Source organism: Rhincodon typus, chromosome 7, assembly GCF_021869965.1.
Source record: "Rhincodon typus isolate 14 chromosome 7, sRhiTyp1.1, whole genome shotgun sequence".
In the NCBI taxonomy this organism is placed as follows: domain Eukaryota; kingdom Metazoa; phylum Chordata; class Chondrichthyes; order Orectolobiformes; family Rhincodontidae; genus Rhincodon; species Rhincodon typus.
The window spans coordinates 31513643-31536417 of NC_063338.1; the positions used below are offsets into that span (position 1 = coordinate 31513643).

General features: G+C 38.8%; 1 long non-coding RNA gene across 1 annotated transcript; it reads right to left on the reverse strand.

Annotated features, from left to right (window-relative positions):
- Positions 1 to 9513: 9513 nt before the first annotated feature.
- On the reverse strand, positions 9514 to 15223 carry LOC125483501. Its single transcript, XR_007262465.1, has 2 exons — positions 15100 to 15223; positions 9514 to 10843 (listed from the first exon to the last, which is right to left on the reverse strand). It is a non-coding gene; the product is annotated as an uncharacterized LOC125483501 (long non-coding RNA).
- Between the last annotated feature and the right edge of the window lie 7552 nt (positions 15224 to 22775).

The window sequence follows — 22775 nt, forward strand, 5'->3', positions numbered from 1 at the left end:
CAACTAATAAAGATAAGTATCCCGTGTGCCTTCTAAATTAACTTAGCCACCTGGTGTGCTACCTTCAGGGATTTGTAGATATACAAGCTCTCTCTGATCTTCAGTATTTTCCAGAGTTGTACCATTCACAGTGAAATCCTTACCTCAGGCTTTTCCAAGTTGAATTCCATTTGCCACTGCTCTGTCCATTTGAGCAGTCCGTCGATATGTCCCTCACTATTTACCACCTTACCAATTTTCAATTTTGCTGTTTTGGTTTTGCTAGTGTCCAGGATTATATTACTTTGAAATTTAAAAAAAAATATGTATAATTCATTCAAGAGCTGTGAGCATCATTGACTAAGCCAATCTTTTTTGCTCTTCCCCAAATTGTCCTTCTAAAAGTGGAAGTAAGTTAAAATAGAGTTACATTTGTAATTAGTTTGCAAAACATAACTATTGTCTTTGGTTATACTTCCATGTAAATAATCCAGCAAGATCATGTTCTGTTCGTTTAGACTTCATCACGTCTTACATGCATGAGTTGCATTCAATGCTGAAACACTGGGGTCACTTGATATTTGATACAAATGCATTGATCTGCAGATTTTGATGGTAATAGGAGATAAACAAAGAGAAAATCAGTGAGCCAGATTTTCCAAGGAGTGGCAATCATATTTAGATTGCCATTTCACTCCTTTTTGACATTAAATAACAGCTCTGTTCGCATTAAGAATATTCAAGGCTGATTTTTAATCAGTAAGGGAAGCCAGGATTACAGGAAAAAGGCAGTTCAGTGGAGTTGAGGATTATCAGAAGAGCTGTGATCTTACAGTATGGCAGATCTAACTTAATGGACAGAATACTTTTGGAGGGTTCCAGGTGTAGGAAAGCTGGCCAGTGGAATCTTCAATATCCTGGGCAATTCCTTCCGAGTCTCCGACATCTAGGATTCTGCAGGGTTCCCATGTGCAACTGCAGTCAATGCTGCAGCAATGACTAGTTGGCCACCAGAAAACACCAAAAGTGTTTCTACCCACTTGAAAGTGCTTGGAAACACTTGCACTTCACTACAGATCATAAGAAGTGCAATAAATACATGATTCCCTGTTAAAACATCTTCAGACTATTTTATCTTCACCCACACTCACCCCTGCTTCTAATTTTCAGGCTTAATCCTGTTTATCTTCCTTTTAGTCCATTTCCACTGCCACCTCAAAACCCAGGAGCAAAGTGAAAAGGCTTTACAGAAAGAACTTGGCAAAATTAATTGTTACCACTCAAGAAAGTCCAGGTCCTCCTAAAGAGGCACAAACCCACCGAACCATTTAAATGTTTAAAGTCTGTATTTTGATTAACAGCTGCAATTTAAAAGTTCTATACTTTAACTATATTTTGATTGATTTTGCTCCATTTGCTTTGTGTTTACCTGCATCATGATAAAATTTGAAATAACACGCTCCTGTCAAGTATTTTCCCCTTCACTGACTCCACAGTGCACAGAATCGTACAAGCTGGGTCAAAATGGGTTGTCGGGGTATTATGAGGTAATAGGGGTCAAGTGGGCTCTGGAGGGGTACCTACCAGCTAGGTATGGCCCATGTTGACTGTGTCCAGTGTGATCTGTGGTGTAAAGTCATTACTTCCCCCTTCTCTAGATGTGAAATGCTATTTGAAAGTGTCTGGAACCGTATCCAGGGTGGGCAGACGCTGACAAACTAGGAGAATGGACAAACTAGTCTTCCAAGGAGGTGACTGAGGCAAGTAGGGAGGAGGAAGCTGCATTGTCCACAGCAACCAACACAGCTGAGCTCTGTTATGTGCCACATAGAATCTCATTGACACTTCCTTCCAATAGAAGAGAACTGGGTGCAACACACTGTCATTGAATGTTACATTTTTGGGTCATGATGCCTAAATCTAGGAGGGTAATATCAGCCTGCGTAGCTTTGTTTCTTTTCCCTTTTAAGTTCTGTAAATAAAAGCCCACATTTGTGTCTTTGTCCAATTGTTTGCCTGTATGAGATGTTCCCCTACTGGACAATGACAGGCTGAGGAGTGACCGTGGATATTGAGGACAGAGTAGTGCTGACTTCGAGCATGTTTAGACAGGGTGTAGCTACAGACAGCGTTACATATCCAACTTCAACCACTATCCTGCAGGACTGGGGAAACAAACTTTTAAACAAAATTCTCTTCCTCCTCCCTGTTCCAAATATTACAGCATCTTCCATCTGAAAGTTTAATGGGGCACTTTGTTCCTTTGTAATTTCTCACAAATGCAAACAAAACCACCAACTTTCCAGGAAGACTTTGTCTCATGGTGGCTTTTAAAAAAAAAACTACCATGGTTACTGAAATAAATCTCTTCAGACACAGACAACCCACAAGTCCAAATTCAAAAATCAAATAATATGTATAAATCATGCACCTTGCATCTCAATCTATGTTCCCTTAGAGCTCCCCAAATGTTCCACTTGTATTTTCTTGGTTCTTCACCCTATTAGTTCCAATTGTGTATCATTCTGATTAATGTCCCAAGAAATGACAACTTTTTAAAATCAAAAACTAATTCCAGAAATGATATGATCATCTCCAACACCTCTACAGCAGTATCTTGTCATCCATATTTGTATTTTCATCTGCCAAGATGGGACAGGTTGGTCTTTTCCCCTTCCTTTTATCACACAGCTCAGAATCTGACTCTGTCCTGTGAAATTCTAATGTTTGATGGCTGAAGAGGAAATATTAGTTTAACATTCCTGTCCATTGCTCCTTTCATTCAACCTATATAGAGCTGTCACCAAGTATAATTCCATTGGCTTTACATGCATTGAGCATGGCTAATGACTCGATTCCTAACAACGAAGAGTTTGAAATAAATAGACCACTTCAAATCTCAAGCACCACCTCCCCGTAAACTCAAATTCAGAAATGTACCTTGGATAGTATTGATTTATATTTTAGATCAAATCAGCAAAGACAATTAAGTGTATGTGTTACAAGAATATGGGGTCAGCCATTCGGGATGAGGAAGAATTTCTTCGATCAGAGTTATGAACCTGTGGAATTCTCTACCACAGAAAGCTATCAGGGCCAGTCCATTAGATACATTCAAGAGGGAGCTGGACATGGCCCTTGTGGCTAAGGAGATCAAGGGGCATGGGGGGGGTGAGCAAGAATGGGATACTGAGATTGCATGATCAGCCATGACCATATTGAACGGTGGTGCAGCTCGAAGGGCTGAATGACCTAATCCTGCACCTATTTTCTATGTTTCTAAACATATTATCTTCATCATAATAGCTAGTGAAGGTTTGTGTAGCAGTAATTGAAATATACTGCATGTCTTTGTAATCTCCTGCTGTCATCACCTGACACATCAGGTTGAAAAAAATCCATGTAATATCAGAACCTCGAGTACCTTCGAGTTTTGTCGACCTAACACTTCAAATTTCCCAAACTTCCCTATCTGCTTTAAAGAGGTGAGATATAATGTAATGATTTTGTAATTGATCCAATCAATTCTTGAGTTTTTTTGAACATAAAGACTAAAATAACCAATAGAATAATACTTAAAAGGGCACAGGAAATTATTAACTTCTGAATAACAACCTCTTGCAATGAGTCCTCCATGATCCATTTGAAAGATCTGAATTCAATTTCTAAACTTTTTTTAAGCATTGTGCCCCTGAAAATCTTGAGTAACTTTCTATAATCACCTTACAGTTTTTGTCTGAGTTAAATGAAAACTGATGAAATGGCTGACAAACATTCAGTATGTTTGTATTGTATTATAAGCTGATAAACCACATCACGGCAATAGAAGGTTATTTATGTTTACAATTTACCATGAATGTAGCAATTGCAACAAGGATATTCTACACTCAACTGACAACTTTGTATACAAAATGGCATCAAGGCATTTTAGTGTCAGGCCCCCGTTTATAAAGGCATATTTCTTTAAAATGAACATTTTTAAAATGCTAAACTAATGACACTGGCAGTCATGGCTGAATTCCAATAGTAAACTAACACTGTACAGGGACCTTTTGAAAGGGAATGATTTTCCCAGCAAATTGGATTGTGGGAATGCAGCAAATCGGGACTAACAAAAGCTGCAGTTATTTTTAATTTTTAAATCAGCAATTTATCTTAAATGTCCCCTGAGACAGCTTAACAATCAGATCCATAGTCAGGCAGATTTTTTTTTTACAAGCAGCAGTTGAGCAACTATGATATCAAACATCTGGAGTGATGGGAAATTTTAATAATCTGCCAACAATGTTTCAGACATTTGACCTTTGTTCACAAACATTATATTTGTGCTGGTACACTGCATATTTCCATCATTTTGAAACAAGTAGCATGTTTACAGTGTCTTTTCCCTAATGGTCCCAAGTTCAAAATCACTGCATACTCAATTCTAACTTGAGATTTGGTGTGAATGCTCTCTGAGAACAGAATGTGGTGGGTTTTATCCTGTGGTTCTCAGTTAGCATGCTCCCAAGCTTAACTACATCTGATAAAATGCTTAATCTGAGACAGAGGACAAATTACCTTACCTAACTCTCATGCCCCTCCTAATATCCTGGTGCAGTGTGTTATTATTGGTTGCTCACCAAACAGTAGATATCATAGCGGTGGTTGACTTTTCATCCTCCTCCAACATTCTGTAAGATGACTGATCTAGTTGTGTTTTAACTCCACTCTTCTATTTCGCCAGTTATTAACTCCCTTGTAGATCAAAAATTATTCAAATCAGCCTTTAATAGATTCAATAACAAAGTCCTGGAAATTCTCAATCCCAGAATGAAGTGGAGGCTAATGACAATTTGAGAGTAGTAATCCCTCCAGTTTTGTTTTTCTTCTGTGCAAATCTGAGGTCCATATGCAGCAGTGACTCCCAGAGTTGGAAGTCAGTGCTGCAGTCTCTGTTAGCATACTGATTATCCATGTGTGGAAAATTGGAATGGCTGTATTTGAAATTCTCAACGTTTATCCTGGAGTCATAGAGCCTACACCACAGGCAAAGGCCCTTTGGCCTCTCGGGTCTGCACTAATCAAAAACAGCCACCTAACTATTCTAATCCCATTTTCCAGCACTTGGTCAAAGCCTTGTATGTGTTGGCAATACAAGTGTATATCGAAATGCTTATTAAATATGATGTGAGTTTCTACTTCTACCACCTTTTATAGGCAGTGAATTCCAAACTCTCACCACCCTCAGTGAACTCTTCCTGTCATTTAATATCTGCCCTTACCTTAAATCTATTCCCCGGTCACTGATCCCTCCACCAAAGGACAGGAATTTTTTCCTGTCTACCTTGTCTAGGTCCCTCCAAATTTTATACATCTCAATCACGTTCACCCTCAGTCTTAAGGCTCAGGGAACAGAACCCCGATCTATCCAATCTCTCCATAACTAAAATGATCCAGAGCAGGCAACATCCCGATAAAGGTTCTCTGCACCCTCTCCAATGCAATCACATCCTTCCTATAATGTGGATTCCAGGTCTGCACACAATACAATAATTGTAGCCTAGCCAACCTTTCATATAATTCCAGCATAACGTTCCCGCTCTTGTACTTGATCAGCTGAGGCATAGAGTTTATCACATGCCTTCTTCACCATTATATCCACCTGTGCCACTACCTCGAGGGACCAGTGGACATGCACACCAATGTCCCTCTGATCCTTGGTGCTTCCCCGGGCCCTGCTCTGTTTGTTCTGTCCAGATGCACCACCTCACATTTATCTGAATTGAATTTCATTTGCCAGTATCCTGTTAGAATCTTATACATTTCAATAAGATCACTTTTCATTCTAAACTTCAATGGAGTATATGCTTAGCATGATTAAGCTTTCCTCATAAGGCAATCCCTCATTCCAGGAATCAACCTTGTGAACATTCTTGGAAATGCTTCTAATGCAAAAAGTTTTACCTTTTCTAGGAAGAACAAAATGTACAGCATATTCTAAATGTGGTCCTATGATCAACCTGTACTCCTGTAGCAAGGCATGCTTACTTTTATACTCTATCCTCCTTGGAATAAAGGCCTACATTCCACTTGCTGTCTTAATTTCTCCCTGTACCTGCATGATGACATTTATGATTCATGTACAAACAAAAACACTCAAAAACTTCAACAGGGCACTTTCATCTCTCTCCACTTTAATTTTTTTAAAATTTTTCATGCCAATGTGGTCAAACTTACATTTTCCCATATTCTCCCTCTGCCAATTTTTTGACCGTTCACTTAACCTGTCTGTATCCCTATGCAAACTCCTTATGTATTCACAGCTTATTTTTCAACATATCTTTATATCATCAGCAAATTTGAGTACATTACACTTGGTCCCTTCATCCAATTAACATTTATAAATAGTTGAGGCTCCAGCATTGATCGCTACAGTACTCCACATGTTACAGTTTGCCAACCTGAAAACCATAAACTTCGCCAAACTTTGCTTCCTATCCATTAACTAATCCTCTATCCATAGTAATATAGTCTTAAACTTGTGCACTAACCTTTTATGTTGCATATTATCGTATTGCAAGAATCTTGTGATCAACAACGTTTTAAGTTCCTCCCTCCCATTTTTTTCCCCAGGCTTTTCTACTATGCTTGAGATTTTTTTGTATCTTTTCCTGTGAAGGCAGACACAACATACTAGTTCAAAGTCTCTACCATTTTATTATTTTCCATTATTAATTCATCAGTTTTACTTTCTACAGGATCAAAGTTTATAGTTGCTACTATCTTTCCTGTTACATATTTGTAGAAGCTTAAACCATTTGTTTTCATACTACCTGCTGGTTTACTCTCATACACCAGTTTCTCTCTATTTGTACTTAGTTATCCTTTGCTGATTTCTAAAATTTTTGCAGTCTTCTGGCCATATCGCAATTTTTGCAACATTGGACACCTTTTTAAAAATAGATAGCATCCTTAAATACTTTAGCTGGCCACAAATTATCCATTATTCTCCAAGAAATCTGTCTTCCTCAATGGAACGTACTTTTGTTGAGAGGTAAAAATTTTTTTTTACATGTCTGCACTGTTTCTCTAGCTTACTTTTTAAACTTATTTTCCAGGGCAATTTTAGCTAACTCTGTTTGCATATTCTTGTAATTGATACTGTTGAAGCTTAAGATATTTAAGACACAAGAATTTCAAACCTAAATTTCTCACCCTCAAATTTAATGTGAAATATTATGTTGTAATCACTCTTGCCTCGGTACCACAGATGTCAAATAGCTCACGTGTCACTCTCACGTGATTGATAGCAAGTCACAGACATTCTTCAGGAAAGCATAATAAACAGAAAAATGCATTGGTAAAAAATCTGCTTGTGCTTTACCACTATCTTCCTGACCACAATTCGTCAGTCTTTCAATTAAATCTTCCTGCAACCGATCTCAAAATTTAGTATTCTCAACGTTTTTGTTTGTTTGTTCCGGGATGCAGCAATTATCAGATACGTTTCTAGGTACAAGGTAATCTTGGACTGCCTTATCCCAGCCATTGTTTTTACAACTGAATAATGTTCAATGCCTTCTAAAATATTTCAAAAAGTCAAACATATAGCATAAACTAGAATCGAATATTGACTAGACCGAAGATTGGTGGCCAGTTCACATCTCCGAAGCACATTAGCGAACTTTCTTGTTTTTTATCCTCTGCTGCTAGCTCACTTGCTCTACACAAGAAATCTCACTTCAACATAGTGAAAAACCTACTTCGGCTGTTTGTATTATGCTAGCCACCCTGATGTTCTGCAAGTCAAAATTCAGTGCTATTTATCAAACTTACTCATTGGCAGCTAATTAATTCAAGTTCCCATGCAAAGGACTCTGCTGGAAAGGAATACTCACGATGAGGTTGACTATGTCCTTTGTAATCCTCAATGGTAGATTGTCATTAGATATACCGGTGCCCCTCTTGCAACTTCTCTATCTCTTGCCATAAATCCAGTCAGAACTTGGTCCAGGACCTTAGGCTTAACAGCATTCTCCTGTTGCATTTCCAGGAGTGCTTAACTGTAAATAAAGCTTAAAATACATATTTCATACGTTGCAACCTCAAACTACAACAAGTTTTTTTTGGACTTTACCAAAATGCTTTGCATCCAGCTAGCAGTGGGTATGTGCTTTCTGCCTAGCGCATTGGAAGGCTTGGAGACCATACAGTGCACCAAATCAGGAGCTCTGCAAACTAATTTCTTGGTTAATATTTTGAAAAGCAGCTTTCAAAAATGTCACATCTTTCCGTTCACCATTTATGACCAATTCTCACTAAACAATCTGTAGACATTTTTAAAAAATGGGTGACAGTAGACATCTCAATTTACTTGTGAATTGTAAGACTCACTAAAACTATCTCTGATGCACCCTTACGGGGATGTTAGAGCTAGAATACACATCTGATAAAACCCAAGATTTGGCCAAACATTCCCATGGGTTGTAACTTCCTCATGAGCATGACACATGACACTGAAGAGCAGAGCAAGTTTTCCTGACTCCGGGATAAAAATCTGTTTTCACAAGAGCATTTTAGATAGTGCTTCATAGTCACTCCATGTAAGGGATGGCACAATATTTCTACACTAAGTCCCGCAGGATTGACCCAAATATTTTTGCTGTGGTTAACAGAGAGGAATTTATAGCAATTAATAGCTGAACTTTGGAAGACACAATGGAAACTTATGTTGGAGTTGCTTTTGGTTTTGCAGGACATGCACATTCCATGCTAGTAAATCTCATCCATGGACAGCGATACATTAGCAATGACTCAAAAATTATTTGGAATGAGTGTATATCAGTTCTAAACCTGTTAAATTATAGTACTTTATACTAAAATAGTGTACATTTTATGGCTCTCTAATATAGCTGCAGTGAGTTTTTATGTCACGTATGTGGAATTGACATTAGTAAGAACTCAGTTAACACTGCATTTGAAGCTCTAAATATGGCTCTACTGAACCTGCAGTAAAGAAAAAGTTGGAGGTACCTAAATCTGTTGGATTTTCTTTGAAATGACATGACTATTATTGCAAGAAAAGAAAACCTTTGTAGCTGAGTTGATATAGAGATTGAAAAATGTCAAGAATTTAACATTAACAATATTCTGAATTGTCTTTCAATGACATTAGTAACAAACAATAGGAATGAATGGGTAAAGGTGTGCAAAAAAAAAGACAATCACACAGAAATGCAAACATACACAAGTTGTTATCAGCTCCTTTTTCAGGGGTGAGTGACAGGGAAGCCCATTTTTAAAATAGGATTACCAGCATTGAATATTTTCATAATGCGTTCTGTATATGTAACCACGTATCAAACCCCCATCATTCATTTTAGCTTTACATACATGGAATTATTCATAATGTAAATTCAACAAATGGTAATGCATCAGTTATCCTTCATCTAAGTACACAGGAGCTGAGAGATCAGGTCACTAACTGAACCTAATTCAGTGGTTTGTGATACTCACATTCTCTTTCATGCAACAGAAAACACCACAGACAAATAAATTTAACAGATTTATAAAAGATTAAGAAATCAGTTACGTTAACTCTGATTTTGACTGCTGTCTAATATGCAAATTCTCCAGGCAGAAGGAGCTTGAAAGAGGTATTAAATATAAAAACATGATTACAACATTACATCACTATGAAACATCAATCTATGATCACAATACCAACTTCAATCTATTTACATCTCATTATCGCAAACATTTCTTAGTGAAAAACCATTGAACTGCAATTCATTCTGCTACTGTTTTTAGAAATGTGTAGCGTAGATTCTATTAACTGTAAGTGACGTAGCAAGAGTTATATTGGCCTGGCAGCTGCATTACAGCTTTCAACACAGGCTATGTGTACCAAGGACCTCTCCCAGAAATTCAACATAAATAGCCTTTACAAATTGCTTTAGAATTGATTTTTTGTTTTGGTTGTACAATACATACAATGCATAATTTCTTTTCTAAATTAGCAGTATTCCTGTACATAGTTCAGCAATTGTTTAACCTCAAAAGTTGATCCCCATAACCAAGTGACAGATTCTAAAATACGAAGGTACAACATATTAATACAATCACCCACAGCATCACACTTTGCTCAATTTGGTTTTTAAAATCTGTTTGCTCCTCCATCTAGTGTTAGATTCTGCCTTGCAGAAAGCCGAGACTACAATGTTTCACACACTGAGGCATCCAGCTCAGGTCCAAGTTCACAAATCCGATTTCAGATCCCATAATTCTTTCTCGCCCAGAGATTGCTCCAATAATCATCCCAACCCCATTTCTCCTGAAGGTGCGACTCATGTGTGGGGCATTTCACAGGTTTGTGATGCCTCATGCAAGTGGCTATTTGCTTTGCGATTATTGGCAGTGAGAGGTCATCCAGCCATCCCATGTGCCCAACTATAGTGCTGTACAACTGGCCCAGGCTAAACCACTAGCTGAGTGATTAAATCAATGCCATAATTGACCATCTTGAACACTCAATGACAGGAAACTATCACCCTGACATTTGCAAAAGGAACTCATTGGTGTTTCTTTTACCCCCTCGACCATTTTAAAAACCAATTTTGGTATTAGAAAACAAATTGAAAGCACCATTAATTTACACAATTGCTATCAACCAGTCACAGCTTCAGGAGAAAAGGAAAACTTAACAGAAAGAATATATAACCATATGTGCAGTAAGTAATTGTCACAAAATTGCAGCAATTAAGGAACTGTGACTTCCAGGAGGCGATTATTTTTCCTCTTGCATGTAGGGAGATTGCCATTTTTCTGTGCTCCCTGAATGAACTTCACACAGACTTTATCCTGATTGAATTGAACCAGAAATCTAAAACAAAACATAGGTAAATGTTTAATACCATCCAATAAAAATGTAACATGGCAGACCTGTATTGAAAAACACATTTGTTGGATCCATCGTGCAGTTATTTTTCAAATGGATCAGATACTTTGTACACACAAACACAACCTATGTCCTATTGCACACTTATTAAAAAAGAAAATTGCATTCCTGTCATCTTAGATATAATAATTTGAAACTCACAACAGTCCAGCTACATTGAAGGAATTATTAACTATGTCAATGGACATTAAGCATGCTGCCCACAACCAAACAAAATTTGTCCACTTGCAGATACCATTGATAACATTAAAGTATCATAATATCCTTGAGAACTTCATAATCCTGTGACTATTGTGTTCTTCAGACCATTGTTGGAACACAAAAACAACTGCAAACCTGGTATCTCAGTTTCAAACCCTCGCCCTGCCTGCAGTAGGCTGGATCTTTGCATTGCACAAAGACTCAAAATCTGACTCAAACTCTCAACTCCGACCTAATGGTTTCAATTGTTTTTTAAAACATACAAACTTTTTGAAAATCAAAGAAGAAAATGACAGATGTAGCAGTGGGAACCTCTATTGTTACTTGATGAAAAGTCAAACAGTTACAATCTGTAGCTTAAATTTAGATGTACTTTCTGATTGATCTGTTCAATGACATTATTACACACTTCTGCAGCAGGTGGGACCTTAAACCTGGGCCACTTGATTTGTAGGTAGGGATACTACCACTGCAGCATGAGGGCTCTTTTCACTTTAGATCATTGACCATTGGCACTTGTTTACTTTTTGAGCATGCAGAGCTCACATAATTAAGCAGGAATGTCCTTCAGTTTGGAAAAGCATTCAGCCTCCACCATTCACTTTGAAAATAGCTCATATGTATCTCAACTCCATTTACCCACTTTAATTCTGCAACACAAAGTGTCTAGCAAAAACATACCAAACTCAGTTTCAAACGTTTCAAATAATCTATCTTTAAGGAAGACAATTTGGGAACAGAATTCCAAATTTCAACTTTCAACATTCAAAAAAATATGCTTCCTGATGTCAACCTTGAACAGCCAGCTCTAATTTTCTCCCTCCATTCTGGACTTCCTTGTCAGAAGAATTAGCCTCACTGTCTACACAACAAAATCCATTAGCCACTTTAAATACCTTAATTAGATTATCCCTCAGTCTTCTATATTCTAGAAAATAGAAGTTTCATCTACACTCTGATAACTTAACTATTTGAATCCTGGCATCATTTGCACTAAGCTGTCTAAGACCAATATAGCTTTCATAGAGTCATAGAAGTTTAAAGCACGGGTACAGGCCCTTCAGCCCAATCTGTCCATGCCACCCAGTTTTCACTTTTAAACTAGTCCCATTTGCCTGCGTTTGGTCCTTTCCTTCCATACTTCTCCCATCCATGTACCTGTCCAAATGTTTCTTAAATGATGAAACTGTACTCACTTCCACCACTACATCTGGCAACCTGTGCCAGACACTCACCACCCTCAGTGTGAAAAAATTGCTCCTCTGGATCCTTCTGTATCTCTTCCCTCTCACCTTAAATCTACACCCTCTAGTTTTAGACTCCAGTACCATGGGGAAAAGCTGTTGGCTATCTATATTTCCTGAAATAAAAAACAGAAAATACTGGACATACTCAGCATGCCAGAGAAAGAGTTAATGTTTCAAGTCTGTGATCACTTGTCAGAACAAGTAAAAAAAAGTTGACATGTAACAGATTTTGAGTAAGCACAGAGCCAGGGAAAGGGTTGGAGTCAAAGAACAAAACTAATTCCCGTCAGAGAGCAGCAGCAAGTGATCCAGAAACAAAAAGGGCTTTGGTGGCAATAAATGATAGCAATGTAACAAGTAAAGAAGCAAAATTAAAAAGGAAGCAGAGGGGGCCATTTAATACAGTGCACAGAAGAAGCAGAACCTGATTTTCACTCCAGTGTGAATGCTCCATGACTTTAATGGTGACATAAATGCTCTAAAATGGCAGATGTAGACAGAATATAGAACTGTCAGGTTATTAAAATCACTGCCCTTTTAAATTTTGAAAAAATAAATACCATAAATGTATGTGAGAATAAAAATAAAATTGTCCTTGCAGTTTTAATAGTTGTTTGTTGACATTAAGTGGTATCATTTTATTATTATTGCTATTTGACTATTTCGACAGCACCATGGTTGGGGATTGTAAATAAGTTCACAGTTTAATAGGCAGCTTAAAGTAGTAAGTAAGAGATTACCTATCTTTCTTATGGAGTTATCAAAACAAATGTTTGTTTTTCGAAGGGATGAAAAGACCTTCAATGATTTAAATGTATTGAATATAACTAATGAACTTTCTACATGTATGGTGTAACATTAATTGGGGACTCAATGTACAATTTCACTGCATTAATATTGACTTACTAACTTTAAAACAAGACAATGAGGCCTGTAATCTCATCGGGTGTCACTGGAATCATTTTAGCAGTGTTGCTTGTGTGACCCAATTGGTGTCACTTTGGTGTGCTCTCTCACACTCTTCAACCCTCTAATTCTCAGTCTCTTCTCATGCCTGATGCTCTTCGGCACAGAAGTTCCGTGGTTAGCACAGCTGCCTGACAGCACCAGGGACCCAGGTTTGAGCCCAGCCTTGGGTGACTGTCTGTATGGAGTTTGCACATTCTCCCCATATCTGTGTGGGGTTTCCTCCCACAGTCCAAAGATGTGCAGGTTAGGTGATTTGGCCATGTTAGATTGCCCAGTAGTGTCCAGGGAAGTGCAAGCTAGGTAGATTAGCCATAGTAAATGCAAGAGTTATGGGGTAGGGTGAGGGGATGGGTCTGGGTGTTGTGTTTTTCAAACAGTCAGTGCAGACCCGTTGGACTGAATGGCCTCTTTCTGTATTGCAGGGATTCTATGATTCTCTGACATTGCCTTGCTCTGTCCCCAAACTTCCCGGTATCTGATGAGGAGCCTGGGGAGAGAGTGAATGTGAAATGTAGATGGCCTACTATTTAACAAAGCAAATTAGACAAAGTCTGACAAAACAGAGACCGATCTTTTACCAAGTCCATCTCAGCAATTTGCAGCCCCTAGGGCCACCTCCGATCTGTGTCCATGGTGACACCGATTCCAACAAATACCAATCTTCCATGGTTGAAAATTCAGCCATTTGAGATACTGCTCCTGAGGTGGGTGTGCAAAGCCAAAAACTTTGCAGATTTCCACCACTCGCCTCTATGAAGAAAATCTAACACTTTGAGGTTGGAATTTGGAGGGAAGTTTTGCACAGGAGAAAGGTCAATGATACCTCTGGAAATTATGACATTGATGTTCAGTGGGTGGGAACAACATCCTGGAGAAGGCCAGAGGTGGTGTCAAAGAGTTAGATTTTAGCCTTTACTACGTTGAGGTTAGTTCACTAAAAAAAAGTGCTACCATTGTCAGCAGGTTCAAAGTTAATATTAATGTTGGACCAAAGACAAGAGAGCTGCAAGTTCAGAGACAATCAGAATAAGTGAGGGAAGCAGAGAAATAGAGATATAAAAGCAAAATACTGCAGATGCAGGAAATCTGAAACAAACACAGAATGCTGGAGAAACCCAGCAGGTCTGGCAGCACTTGTGGAAAGAGTAACAGGAGTTAACATTTCAAGTCTGACTCTACAGAATGAAATGATTATTGTAAGCAGTTCACATTGAACATATTTTAGAGCGGGTAAGAGGGAAGAGTACAGGGGAAACTAAGAATTTTGAAGACAACAGTGAGCGTCTGATGGAGAAAGACCCTTGTGGAAATGAAGGTGACAAGAGAGCTCAGTGACACAGTAAGTGTAAACTCTTTCTGGTGGGGTGTAAAAGGATTGAGCTGAAGTCTTTGTTGAAGATTGATTGCTTAAGGTCAGAGAAAAGTTGAGGTGTGGGCGGGGTGGTGTTTGGATCAATGATTTGTTGAGGAAGGAATAAATGTTTTGTTGATAAAATGCTGGATGAAGCTAAAGATGAAATGGAACTGCAGGCCATCCAGCTTTAGGATGGGGAGAATTAGTGCTGTTGACTAAACAGATCAAGAACTTGTTTCCTGTGACACAGTGCCCAGGACTGAATATACATTCTGACCACCAGTCATAATGAATGGCTTCATCTTCCATCTGCAGATCCTCAGCTACTTTGGGTGCAATTCCAGTGTTCTAAACAGATTTACAACATCCATGTTTCCCAGCACCCCTTGCCAAAAAAAATCAGAACTTACTCATTATTTATCTCAACATTTATCTTCTGGTTGGTTTTGAAGAATATTGTGCGATAAAGCTTTGTGATGATCTCAATTAATCGATCACTTGTGAACAGGAAATCACCCTTAGCAGCAGCTGTGGACCCCTGGTTAAAAAGAAAAATGGCAGAATTAGCGTTCCTGTCAGGAGTATGTGGTACAGTAATCCACCATCAACAAGGCCTTGAATACCAGAGATAAACCAGTGCACTTAACTGCTCAAACCTAAAATCTCAAGCTATTAGGATGAAAGCTGGCAGCAAGAGGCCCCCACAGACGAAACGAGTAGGGCCTCAATTATTCACACTATTTATTCACGATTTGGATAATAGCATAGAAAGTCATATATCCAAATTTGTTGATGACACAAAAGTTAGGCGGCATTGTAGAAAGTGCAGATGACGGTCTATAAATATCCTTTTGTAATTTTGTGCTGTGAATGGGAAGAACTGTAGCAGATGCAGTTCAACGTAAGCAAGTTTTAGGTTATCCACTTTGGTCAGAAAGGATTAATCAGGGTAATTTCTAGGTGGTACGATGTCAAATACAGTGGATATCTGAGAAGATCACCCACCCTATAATGCCACTTTAGGAATACAGGAATAAGCCATCAGACGCTCGTGGATGTCCAAAGGGACTTGGGGTTCCGGTGCAAGAAAGAGCCAAGGTGGCTGATGAAACGTTGGCCTTTATAATCTAGAGGACTGGAGTACGAGGATGCAGTTATGAAAAACCCTATTATATCCCACTTGGAGTATTGTGAGCAGAGCTGGGTACCAGACCCTAGGCAGGATATATTGTGCAATGTAGGTTTACAAGGACGATGCATGGACTTTAGGTGTTAAGTTATGAGGAGAGATTACACAAATCAGACCTTTATAATTTAGAAGGTTATGGGGTGATCTAATCAAAGTCTTCAAGATAGTAACAGGATAAAAAAGGGTAGATAAAGATAAAGTCTGAGAATTAGGGCCAGTCCATTCAGGAGAGATGTAGAAAGCACTTCTACACACAATAGGTGATAGATGACTGAACTCTTTGTCCACAAATGGCAGTGGATGTTGGATCTGTTAATGTTAAATGAGTTAAGCAAAGGTAATAAGGGATCTGAGCCAAAGGCAGGTATACCGAGTTAGGCCACAAATCAGTTATGATCTCACTGAGAGGTGGAACAGGCTGAATGGGTTGTTTCTAAGTTCCTAAAATGGCATAACGTAGAGGATAGTCTTCTCAGGCTGGAATTATAGTATTCTGTTTTGACAATCATGTGCCCCTGGAATGTCAAATACCAAAAACGGGAAAAGAAATTCTTCCCTTCTTTAATGAGCTTCACCTAAAAACCCTCGCCATGACATGTAGAACATGAATATTACATATCTCATTCCTGTGGAAAAGTAGCAATGTTTAGTACTGCAATATATTTTTCTGTCACTAGAAGGAGCTCACATATAATCATATCTCAATCTCAGCCTGAATAAATATTACATACATTTAACAGGGGGTGCAAGTGTGACGTGGTCTTTTTTGTGGGGGGGGGGGGTTGTTGGTGGTGTGGCATGATTTAAATACTTGGCAGCCAACATAGTAAGATGTTTGAGCCTTTTTAACATTTGAACTTTATTTTCCTTCCTCAGAAAAGATGCCCCACTCGAAACCAACTGAATCAACACACAGGCTGGTGTGCCGAAGCGGGGAAGGTCATGCACAGGTTAGGAAAAATTGCTGGAGATGGGAGGCTAAAGAATTCTGCCTTGACAAGTATAATGACGACTCCTGGTCCAGAAGGAAACGTTCAAAAATTATTGAATTGTTCAGTAATTGGGATGACTTCACACTTTGAAACAAATGGACAGAAGTTCTTCACAGTACCATTTGTAATCCAAGCACCACAGGGTTAAAACAGGTTCAGGCCCAAACTATGCCATTTATTTTTCCTCAATCTTTGAACATTAGTGAGGTCCTTGACTGCCTGTGACAAAGGTGTTACATCCCACCCATAAGTAAAGTTCTGGCCTCAAGACTGCAGCTTGAACATGGAAGTTGGATGCTTTTCTAATTTTAACCCATTCACTGCATTAGTCAGAGCTCTCAACCAACAGGAAGACCCATTCTTTTGAAATTAGACAAGTTTCCTGATCTAACTCCAGCAAATGAGGCAACATTTCACTTTTAGCCCAATACGTGCTTTCACTTCTCAGCCAGAGTAATGGAATGGTGACTATGTCTGCCCTAATATAGGCAGGTGCATTCAAACAAAATATACAACAACAGGGAAATCACGTGATTTGTTTTCCAGCATTAGTTTCACAGTAGAACTGGCTGTGACTGGCTATGACAAGTGGTGGAGGCAAACAAATTTAAACTCTGGTATAATTAGGCTATTTAAAATTGAAAACAAACTATGTTGTTCACTCTCCCCTGGGCAGGAGTAGTGATTTTCCTCCATCTGTCCCTTGAAAAGGGCTCCCCAACACGGACTGGAATTTAATCAAAATTATAGAAACGTAGCTAGCCCCAAAGATATGAGAAGATCAAAGCATAACTTGTCAATTTTATGTAAAGTGGAAAATCTCCACAAATCCATAGATGTGGGTATTTTGATTACAATTCCTGGATGAGTACAACTTTAAACTAGCTCCTAACTGAGCCTATGAAGCAGACAAATTTGAAACAATGCTTGAAATCATGTGTGGTTACACAATGCTGTTAAGTGAAGACATATATGTATTACTTGGCACAAGGCCACAGTAAATTAAACAGGGTTTATTAAATCTGTTGGATTTCCATTTAACACAAATGCACAAATCAAAATGATACTATCAATTTATTTTTTTTTAAAAAACTAATTAATTTGCTGCATTTTTTACTTTAACTGGTGCAATCCTAGATCAAACAAACTTCACTCTGGTTAGTACTGACCAGCATTTCTGTTTGCATGTATTTGTCTCAGCAACATTTCATAATCATGCAGCACTTTGCAAACTAAATTAGTTATAACTCTTCTTGAATTGCATTAAGTTAAAATGTCACACAAAGGCTGTATTCAGCAATAACTTCACACCCATCACCAGAACTCGATAATGAAAGGTTAATAGTATACTAATGTTCACATTCAGCCTGTAGCTCCTGTAGTCAAGGACTGCTGGATAATCACCTCCTGAATTACATCATACTAGGGGTCTTGAACTATCCCTGATAGCCAAGTCTCGGATACTTTTACGACATGCCCTGAGGGGATGGCAGAAAGAACACATCCTTAAAGACAATTTGAGATTAAATCCTGTAACTTTTTAACTGGGCAACAGGGGATCTTTGTTTCATTAGTTTTGAGGACGGAGAGAGAAACCTGAACATTTCTCATATAGCTTTTATCATTGTTTTTCCACACTCTTCACACTTCTGGGGTGTGGCTCCTCACCCGCATAGTTAATTCCCATGGCAGAGCCTAGGTGACCAGTAATGGTACCTTATCAAACTGTGAAGAGCATTCGAGCTGAGCCTGATGCAGACCTGCCTATGCACATCATTTTTGTCTCAATAGTAGGGCCTTTTCTTAAGTTTGAGAGTTTAAATCCTATGCCAGAAACTGTACAATAAATCTACGCCAACATTTCAGCTCACGATTGAGGGAATGTTGCATTTTTGAAGTTGTTTGTTCCAAAATCTTGAAATAGCTCCTATCAAATTTGCACAATCTACTACTTGACTGTGACAAACGGAGACTTTCTGGCTCATTCTCCTCAATTTGTCTGCAGTCTTTGACATGGTTAACCACTCTATCCTCCTCCTATTCTTCTCTGTGCTGGATTGCTCTCATTTAGTTTCATTCCTATCTAGCTAATTATTGTCTGAGAATCAATAAAAATTGCTGCTCTTCATGATCTTGCACTGTTCTCCCTGGTACCTTCCTCATTCTTATCTACAAGCGGCCTCCCATTAACATTACCCAAAAGTACAGCACTATTCAGAAAACATAAGACATTGGAACTGGAATACACCACTTTGGCCTTTCGAGCCTGATTCTCTATACAACAAGAGCATGGCTGATCATCTACCTCAACTCCAACCTTCTAATACCATCTCTTAGTTGCCAATAATCTGTTAACTTTGGTCTTGAATATATTCAATGAGCAAGGATCCACAGGTTCCTGGGCAGAGAATTCCAAATATGAATACTCCTTTGAGTTAAGACATTTCTCAACAGCTCAGTCCTAAATGGCAAACCCTGTATTCTGAAACTGTGTGCCAGATTTTTGAGGAGTTGGAAGACTCAGTGAACCTTTAAAATATAATGAGAAGGTCCCAGGAGAAGGAAGTCCAAATTTCTAACAATACTACTTTTACCAACAGGGGAAAGTTAGTGCAGTACAATTCAAAGAAGAAAAGCTGAACCGAGCCAAACGGTTTGAATTTGGTGCCATATATAAACAGGTGCCGTTTTAGCTGTTGCAAGGACCTTAACCCATAATGCGGGAGTCATGATTTTATAGAGAAGATATAAACCTTCTTGAATAGCAGATTCTGCTTAAATGCCATGATATAAAGTTAAACTGTTTAAAAAGAAAAACAGGCTGCAACTATAGTGCTTGTTAAAATAATATCTTTGCATTTTGACATTTAACAAATAGTTAATATTATCTCATTATGAAAACTTGGCTGAATTTCAAATGCCACTGTACTCTCAGCAGGAAGTTCTGAATTCACACTTTGATTGACTGCATAAAGAGCCTATTCAAGGATCAGCAGTTTTTGATGTCAGATATGAATAGAAGTATTTTTTAAATAGAGGATTGACCATTTGAGATTTAAAAGCATTCACTGGCTTCATGAATGTGAGATTTTTCACTACCACTATATGGAGTGAGACCTTGTTTAGATTTTTCAAACTTTATTTTGTTTCATTTCTGTATGGCTTGCCAGGACTGCCCATGGTGGTTACTGGGCAAGTTGTCTTGGAGTTGGCATGGATATAGGAGAGGCCATGCAATGAGGTATAATGGGAGGGTTTATGAGGGGTGTAGAGCGCCTAAAATCTTCTAAAACAATGGGATGAAGCCCCAGTCAACCAAAGCAGGCTTTTTAAGTCAGCCCAGCTCAGCATTTGCTTGCTCCTTTGTCCTTCTAGTATCTTAGGGGGTTGGTGAGTCTGACTGTATCCTGCACCCGCCTCCAACCTGAGTGAGAATCTTGTAATTTATAATTTGTAATTCCTTTACCAAGGCAGACCTGGTGCACAAGTTCTGAGGAAGAGTCACCAGACCCGAAATGTTAACTCTGTTTTCTCCTTCACAGATGCTGCCAGACCTGCTGAGCTTTTCCAGCAACTTTGTTTTTGTTCCTGATGCATAGCAACATGAGCCATCCAACTCAGTAGCCAAAATCTCAGACTGCAACTCTACGTTCAACATTCTCCAGCTGGGGAAACATTTCCTTAGCTTCTATCCTGTCAACGCCTTTAAAAAACTAATATGTTTATATCAGATCGTCTGTCATTCTTCTAAACTCTTGGAAATATAGGCCTAATCTGTCTAATCTCTCCTGATAGGACCACTCTCAATTCCATGAACAAGTCTTGACTGCACTCTAGGGAACTATATCCTTTAAGTAAAAAGGCCAATATTACACACGAGACCACAGCTGTGACCTCACCAATTCTTTACTGTTAAACTCCAATCCCTTTAGAATAAAATTTAGCATATTGCTTGCTTCCAAATTTCTGCTGTAGCAGCTATTAAACTTTTTGTGATTCACGTCCAGGGAGAGACTCCCAAGGTTCCTTTGAATGCAAACATTACCCAGTCTCTCAACTTGCAAAATATTCTTTTTTCCTTTTTTACTTGCTTACGTATCCAACTCAACTCCATGCCCCTGCATAATCCGTATGCTCTCCTTATTACTTACTCCCCAACCTAACTCTGTAGCAAACTTGGATTCATAATGTTCAGTTTCTTCTGTTAAAATGGATTATAAATAGATGTGGTTCAAGTCACTGAGGTACCCTGCTAGTCAAAGTTTGCCAAACGCAAAGATGTTCAATTTATTCTTGCTGTTTTCTGTCCATTAATTAAACCTTAATCCATTCAATTACATTATCTTCAATCCCACCACTCCTAACTTTGAGTAGCACTCTCGTCTGTGGCATCTTGTTGAATGTTCTTTGAAAATAAAATGAACTACATTCTGCGTCCTTACTCATTTTACTCGTTACACTCTCAAAAAAAAAACCCTTAACAGATTTATCAAACATGATTGCCCATTCATAAATCTAATTTGACTCTGCCTATTCATATTGAGCTTTTCTAAGTGCCCTGTTACCATATTGTAGCAGGTAAACCTGCTTCCCTGCCCATATAGAATCCCTGTAAGTACAGATAGAGACAATTTGATCCACCGGGTCTGCACTGACCCTCTGAAGAGCATTCCCCCACCACCCCCCCAAATCATATCCCTGTAATTTACCATGGCTAACCCACCTAACCTACACACCCCTCGACTCCACAGGGCAATTTAAAATGGCCAATCCACCTAACCTGCACAACTTTGGGCTGTGGGAAGAAATCCACAAGACATGGGGAAAATGTGCAAACTTCACACAGGCAACACCCAAGCCTGGAATCAAACCGGGGTCCCTGGCGCTGTGAGACAACAGCGCTAACCACTGAGCCACTGTGCTGATATTTATCCTTTAGTCAACAACAATAAAACTGCTAACCTAGCCACTTCTTTAATTGCTGTTTGGTGGAGGTTGCTGTGTGCAAATGGGATACCACATGTCACAAGATGAGTACGCTTCAAAGTTACTTAAATTGCTGCAAAATGCTTTGGGACCTACAGACACCTTGAAAAGCATTATATAAAATCAAGGTTCAACATCTGCATTTGTAACAGGTGTCACTGCATAATGACCAGGCAATTGTAGTGCTCCCAAGAGCAGCTGTAGGAACATAGGAACAGGAGGAGGCCATTCAGCCCTGCGAGCCTGTTCCACCTTTCAATGAGATAATGGCTGATCTGTGGCCCAATTCCATGTGCCTACCTTTGCCCCATATCTCTTAATACTTTTAATAAAAATGTATCCATTTCAGATCCAGCATCCATTGCGATTTGTAGAAGAGAGCTCTAAGAGTCGACCATCCATTGTGTGTAGAAGTGCTTCCTACATCTCTCTTGAATGGTCTGGCCCTAATTGTCAGACTATGTCCCCTTTTTCTAGAATCCCCAATCAGTGGGATATAGGCCTCATTTGTACAATATCACCTCACAACTTGGCACACGAAGTCCATGAATCATCCTTGTAAACCTTTATTGCACTCCGTCCAAGGCAAAATATCCTTCCTAAGGTGTGGAGTCTATATCTGCTCACAGTGCTTCAAGTTGGGTTTAATGAGAATTTTGTATAACTGCAACATTACTCCTGCATCCTTAACTCCAGCTTTCAAGATATAAAGGCTAGGATTCAATTAACTTTCTTGATTATTTTCTGTACCTGTTTGTGACATTTTTCTATGCAGCTGAACCACCAAGTCTCTTTGGACATCCACTCTATTCTGCTGTATCAAACATATAGATCAAACACCAAAACTAAGGATCTTTCTGGCTGGTAGCACACTCATTAAAATTAAAGTTGCACATTTTTCATAGACTCATAGAATCCC